The 7,625-nt window shown below is 31.8% G+C and overlaps 1 long non-coding RNA gene across 1 annotated transcript; it reads left to right on the top strand.

Moving 5' to 3' along the window:
* Window positions 1–848: 848 nt before the first annotated feature.
* Window positions 849–5,190, top strand: LOC107441605 (uncharacterized). Its single transcript, XR_015433561.1, has 3 exons — window positions 849–1,058; window positions 3,078–3,360; window positions 5,071–5,190. It is a non-coding gene; the product is annotated as an uncharacterized LOC107441605 (long non-coding RNA).
* Window positions 5,191–7,625: the final 2,435 nt, after the last annotated feature.

Genomic DNA, 7,625 nt, shown 5'->3' with positions numbered 1-7,625 from the left:
GCGAACGCTCTATCCTCTGAACCATCGAGGCTCACATTTTTTAAAATAAAAAATTTAATTTAAATATCAAAGAAAATTCTCGAACTCTCATTCATCAAATTGATTTATTCGTGGTTCATCTTAAAATTTTTTGATAATTACCTTAAGTAGAACAAAAAAGCTCTTAGTGTATCTATACGTTCTTACTATTTACTAATTTCTAGAATATACTTTCTTTTTCCAGATAATAATCACGAGAAGAGGATTATAATCAACTCATTGGAGGGTCATCTCACTTTTAAAGAGACGAAAATAAGTGATGCCGGTACTTATACTTGCAGAGTACAGAACGGTGTCGGCGAACATCTCGAAAAATCGGCAAAAGTTGTTGTCCACGGTAAGATGATGCAAGAGATACAATGTTCTTAAATCAATGATGTTATTTACATTTTGTTTGCTGTAGATATTTATAATTTTTACGTAAGCAACCATTCTTTTTATGATATGTAGCGCTATTTCATGATTTAAAAAAAATACTCACAACGCATTATTTTAAACAGTTGTACACTTATTTTCATAATTGATTTTGCATATATAAATATTGTATGAGAGCTTATTTTGTTTCATTGACATCGATGTATTACTTTATTCAGAGTATGAAACGTGGTAGCAAAACAGACAAAATTCATTCTTTAAATGTTGTTCAATACAAATGAATACCTGTGTATAATTTTTTACATGAAAACTTAATTATGCTGAACTTTAGCAACTTAAATTATCTTGTTTCCCTCTCACGTATTGTTGATTAGTGAATTGTTATATTTAGTTTATTTATTATCCGTTATGTGGCGCTAGCTATATGCTTTGCTGTCACATCAAGCAATTTTGATTTGCACGAAAGTGCATTAATAAAATGTTTCGGGATTAAGATGTATTCATAGCAGCTATCTCAAAACTTCAATTCTAGAAGGATTTCAATGTATGAATGTGGTATGATTGAACCTTTATGATGAAGCAGAAATATTTGTGCTGTGTGTGTTTTTTCTTCATTCTCGCTTACACAGAAACAAATTGTAAAGGTAAGCCTACATTTTTCTTACGTATATGTGAGCGTGACTTCATTTTTAAATAAAAATAAATGTAAACCGCTTTAACAATTTTTAAAAGCAACCTTTTGAAAAAAGATGCTATGGAAGTCTGTTAACGTTAATCTTAATTTTTTGAAAGTTGCATTGTTTACTTTATGGATTGTAATTGAATCGGGTGTATTCTTAAAATAGCAATATAACTTTAATTATACTACATTATTTGAATTTTTATTATTTTACCAAATAATTCTCTAGATTTTATTTAATCTTATATCATTTATTAAATATTTTATGTATACTATATATGTATTATTCCTAACATATATCTAATAGAGACCAGACCAGAGAGATCAGCTCATGACGTGATCGAGTAAAGACGTGTTTTATCTCAGCGCAGCAATGCCGTATCATAGAACTGGACGAGGTGGAAAAGTCTACCCGGCCACCGGCCGAAACAGTGCACTGAACAAAGTTGACCAAACTTCAACAGAGGAATTTCTTGAGAAAAGTGGGATTCCCCTAAAATACTTTCACCCGATTACGAGTATGGAAAAGGATGAAGTAATAGATTACTACCTACAGTTTACCCTGGAAGAACTAGAAAGATGGTATCACCCATACTGTAGACTCCGAAAGGGATTAGACTGGCGCGCGAATCCTATATATTTCTATCTCATGCATGGAGCAGCAGGTTTTCTCAACTCCATGGAAAAGAAGCAGAAGGAAGAGAAAGATCGACAGATTGAAACTCCAATTGCCAATCCAGTGCCCAACGCTCAAAAGCCTGAAGAAGAGCACACTATCAAAGACTCAGTGCCTACTCCAACGATTGAAATGGACACTACAGAAATTCCAGACCCCACTGTGAAAAGAAACAAGAAGAAGAGAAAAAAGGCGAAAACGAGTGTCAACCAGGCGACGCTCCCTGACATTACTTCCGATAGCGAGCCCACTCAAGTCCCAGCTCCCGATATCCCAGATGATACACTACCGACGGAGAGTATGGAAACTGCCGATTCGGTGGGCCCCAGCTCTACCCCCAGCCCAACCCTGGACATGGCTCCAAATCCAAAACTTAAAACCCTCATCAGAGGACTGCTTGCAGAAACGGATATTTCAGCCCTCGAAAAATATCTCATCGAATATGGAATTCATCCAGAAAAGATCATTCAGCTTAGTAAAAGAAGTGGGCAGGAGCTTAGGCCCCTCCCACTCTTCCTCGTCATACAGATGGACACGCCCACCAGCAGAAAAATCTACAACATTAGCTCCATTTTGGAGAGAGATGTGATAGCAGAAAGATTCAGAGGAGGAAGATTCCAGACACAATGCTTCAGGTGTCAGAAATATGGCCACACCCAGCGCAACTGCCAAGTCACCGAACCAGCCTGCATGAAATGCGCAGAAGCTCATCTTACGTACCTTTGTACGAAACCCAGATCCATTCCCGCCAAATGCATTAACTGTGATGGTGAGCACCCGGCCTGTTTTTCGGGCTGCGGTGCAAGACCCAGGAAACCCGCTCATAGAAGAAGAGCCCAACCCAAGACTACAAAAGATGCTGCCAGCAGATTCCTGCTCATCTTCAAAGAGATGAAAGAACTACTTCAAAACGAAGAGCTTGTTAAGCTGCTCCGTTCCCTACTTCCAGAGCCACAGAATTGATTGTGTTCTGCATCCTCCCAGGACTCCACCATCAGGACTTACAGTGTTTCACTGTAAATTTTCTCATCACATATATTTCATCTTGAAATTTATGCCCATTCAACTTAGGACTCTACAGTTTAGACGAATCAGTTAGCGGCGCTTCGCGCCGAATACTGAGATTTTCTACATTTCCAACGTTCCATATATCTAATAGAAAAAAGAGCTTTATGACTAATATAAAAATACATTTTATTTCATAGGAATTTAAAAGCAATTGTGAAATATAATGAATTTGTATTAAAATTTACTCAAAGAATAAAAATTCCTGTTCATTAATTATTTTTTATAAATCATTTATTTCAGAACCACCAAAAATAATTCCAATGAATTTTGCCTCAAAGATATATGTTAGCGGCAAAGCATCTGTTGGCTGCGTAAGTGGCGGTACAACTCCCATAAAGTTTTCATGGTTTAAAAATCGCAAAAAAAATTATTTCTGATTTTTCCAACTTTAAAGTTACAAGCTTGAATGATGCCAGCATTCTCACCATAGAGCCAGTCAGCTTGGATGATGCTGGAAATTACTCTTGCATTGCTAAAAACGCATTTGGAAATGACACTGCATCAGCAACTCTTGTTGTTGAAGGTATTATATTCTTTTTACAACATTTTAATAGATAATTTATTTCTTTGGCCTTTAGTTGATAACTATTTGTTTCGGATGTTTATTTTTTAAACAGTTTTTCGCGTGAGAAAAACTTTAGAAGCAGTAAATAACACTATATAATGTCCTTTTAGTAAACTCATAAAAACGTAAGAAAAAAATTTAATTTGAATCTAAATCAATGTTTAATGAGTCCTTCTATTTTCTCTGAAAAGGAACATATTATGAAAAGCAATATATCTCCCAACTATCAAGTAAAACTTTTGTGGAGTAAGTAACACAGATTATTTAATGATTATATAAATAAATGTTTTGAAATTTAATAAAATTTTAAAAGAATAATTAATGAATACCGGTACTTTCAAGTGTATAAAAATACTTATACACAATAGATTTAAATAACATTCTAACAAAAATTATTAAATGGATATTAGAAATTAAAGGAATTTTGCTCATAGTTGAATAATAAAAATTTCCAGAATTTCCGAAATGTTTGGAAGCTATGGATTTAGGAATATTCAAAGTATTTATTATTTTTTCATTTGATTTATTTTCTTAAACAAATATTTTTCAAAATCAAAATATTTTTGTTTTGTTTGACAAATAAATCTTCATCCTCAATTGCGATACAAATTATAGATATTTTGTTTCCATATCAGTAAAATTTAAAACCTTTCTTTCCTTAAATTTCTAGTTTTTTTTTCCATTTAAAATAAATCATGGGACTCTTGAAATTTTATTTGCGGTTTTTAGATAAAAATGCACCCAGTTATTACTTAACAATTAACTTATGAATGTTTGAATATTTGCAATTTCGATTTTGAAAAAGAGATGCAGATATAATGAATTTATTTCTTTATCTGTGGAAATATTATTTGAAGTCTTACTTACATTTAAAAATTGTTTTAAATGTGAGTATGCATCACTATTTTACCACTATGAAAACAGTTTGTTTTCAATGTATAAAATCAGAAATACAATTCCAGCAGAAAACAACAAAACTTTTAAGATATAAGTAGTACAGCACTAAGTAGGACAGCACTTCACTACCCCTGATGAAGTGGTGTCCTACTAACACACATATTTTAAAATTTGTGTTGTTTTCTGCTAGAATTGTATTTTTGATTTTATAAATTATAATAAAACAAATTTGGATTCAGCTGCTTTATGCGCTTTTATATTTTGATTTATTATTTTCAATATTACCTACTTATTTTGTCTTTTATGAATTTGTAAATTAATTTCCTTTTTTGATTAAACAGTTTGTTTTCTTTACTTCGCAAACGTTAAAAACACTGTTTAAAAAAATAATGATTGTAAAGCTTTCAAAATTCATGCACTACAATTTCGTTCCAAATCATTTCAATTTAGATCTTTTCTTTTTGGAAAGCAGTTTGTTTTATAGAAAAACTAACACCTAATTTAATTATCTTGTTAAAAAAAATTTTAAATTATTTTTTATAAATAGAGTGAAATTTTCCTCAATGGTAAAAATGAGTTTTGCTTTAAAAATTTCAGTCATGTAAATTTTTCTAGAATTTTCAAACTAGCTTATTTGAAAAATAAGGAATGTATTATGCTTTTACATCGCTTTTGCTTAACATTATTAACATAAAGTTTGTATAGTTTAAAGAATTATTTATTTTAATAAGCTTAACTGTGACTTTTCGTGTTTTTTAATTCCATTTTCAGCACCCCTGCGTTGGTTAAAAGAACCATTCGATGTTGAAGTTACTGAGGGCTCTGAGGCTCACTTAGTTTGTGTTGCCAGTGGATCTCCTCAACCTCACTACACATGGACAAAAATAGAAGGTATGTGGCCACTTCTCACATAGCATTGTTTAATAATATACCTACATACCATTACTTATATACTGTAACTTTCTGGTAGATATAAATTCCGTATCAGGCTCGCATCGACCAGTGCTGACGTAAAATATCCTTATAGGTAGACGGATCATGGGTTCGAGTCCCCTTGCCTTCAGGCTAACCGTTTTCCTCTCCGTGTAACGCAAATGTTGGTTAGTTCCAACAAAAAGTCCTCCACGAAGGCAAACTGTCTCTCATTACTTGATCCAGAAGTTCCCTTGTCTTCTGGATTGGGTTAAAAACTACAAGGATACGGATTTGAACATTGGTAGTCGCAAACCTGAAAAATTGGGTCCGCTGTGCAGCGATGGTTATGAAAGGCTTGTGAAAGGATGATAATCATAAAAATTAATTTAGACTTATAAAATAAAAATAAAATACTGTAACTTTCTCATTTTAAGCTTAACTCGAAAAACATTTGTATAGGATTAATTCGTGGGAATTTCTGTGGCAAAGAAATTTTTGTCCAAGATCATGTGCAAGAATTTGTGGCAAGATAATTGTGGCAATAAGTTGATTTACGTGGTGAAGAAAGCCTTGTAAGCATATGACTGGTAGGGATGAGATAAAAACAGAACAGAAACATAGTAGCAGAGGCGAGGACTCTTATCTTAGAAATTCAAGCTGTTGTTTTTTCGCTGTTTTGGGATTTCAACCTTATGTTAAGTTTTTTTGTGCTAAAACTTCTAAACTTGAAATTATGCAGGAAAAATGTAGAGATGGAATCAAAGCATTTGATTATCAGAATAATTTATTGATATGATAAGACTTGAAAATCTTGACATAAAGGAAATCTCAAGAATTCGCGAAAATGGTGTGAAACAAACATGCAGATTAGATCCGAGACAATTAACCACTGTTGAGATTAACATATAAAAGACTTTATTTTCGAGTTCCGGTAAGATTTTTTTTAAATAACACAGAACAGAAAATAACGGTTCCTTGGGGTATTCATCCACTTTTAGTTTAATAGAGGTTAATATCTTCTTTACTTGTACTATGCATGATTCTTTATCGCCTTACGAGATCATCGCCAACAAAACCAATTATTTTTATTTTTTGAAATGCTGGATGCTATTTAGGCAAAGTATGAAATAATCGTCCTGATGAGGTTATTATGTAAATGATGTGCATGTTACTGTGAATGACCGAAATCGGTGGTTGTTGACTTTTACCGGTGAATGTTGACAATCAAATTAGTCGTTTTGGTGAATGTCCGAAATATTTATGACATCCGATTTGATATTAATTTATTCGTGGATATAATTACATTTATTCAATATTTTAATACTTACTGACGATAGATTGGAACAAACATCAGTATTTGGAGTATCGGGCGAATATATACCGGGCACTGGCACTTGACTTTAAAAAAAAACATCAGTGTAGGGTATACCGGGCAAATGTATACCGGGCAGTGGCACTTGATCTTAAAAAAACATCAGTGTAGGATATACCGGGCAAATTCATACCGGGCGCGAATTTCCAAAACATACCGTAGATTATAAACTAGGCGATTGCAAGTGGAATTGGCGATGGATTACGCTTAAATGTGGTGGGAGAACGAAATTACATTAACCTAAACAGTGAAATTCGATATTTTTTTCTCCTCCTCGACTAGCCATGATGAATAAAAATAACTCATTAATTCATTTTAGTAGAGAATTAAAAAAGAAAATAACCTTTTTATTCTTAGGATCACGTTACAAATAAACTGTATTTATATTTTATTAAGCGCAATAATTTATATTTTATAAAACGACGCTAATTTATATTTTATAAAATGACGCTAATTTATATTTTATAAAACGACGCTAATTTATATTTTATAAAACGATCCAGTTTTTTTATATAACTGATTTAATTTTTTAATTTTTTTTACAAGAATTGTGTTTGTGAAGAAATAAAAATAATTTATTAATGAACCAATCACAAAAAATAACGTAACATTTTAATACCATGTTTTATTGGAACGCTATTTTGAAGAATTATTTCTATTTAACTTTTATTGTAAGAAAACATAACCTGTTTAATTTAGTGATTTTCTCTGTTAAATCAATCTTGATAAAAAAATAATGTAAACTTTTTTATGAACATTTTTTTTAGAAATTAACAAAGACATATTATTTATAAGAAAAAAAAATTGGAGTATTCAAAATTGTTATCACGCTTTAAAGTAAAAATTTCTTGCAAATGAAAAAATCGATATTTTTAAAATTTTAAAGTAATCGGAAATTTGCTAGTGGAAAAAGAAATATGTGAAATAATTTCAAGAAGGGAAAAATGCACAAATGAAGGGATTTTTCTTCAATGACCTATATCGCGTTTGTTTTATTACTAGAAGCATTTATTGTAAAAAAATATTTATTAAATAACTT

Source organism: Parasteatoda tepidariorum, chromosome 5 (assembly GCF_982258835.1).
Source record: "Parasteatoda tepidariorum strain Cologne lab strain chromosome 5, Ptep-v5.0, whole genome shotgun sequence".
NCBI classification, from domain to species: domain Eukaryota; kingdom Metazoa; phylum Arthropoda; class Arachnida; order Araneae; family Theridiidae; genus Parasteatoda; species Parasteatoda tepidariorum.
Note: the sequence above shows the minus strand (reverse complement) of the source record. Positions and strands in the feature narration are given on the sequence as shown.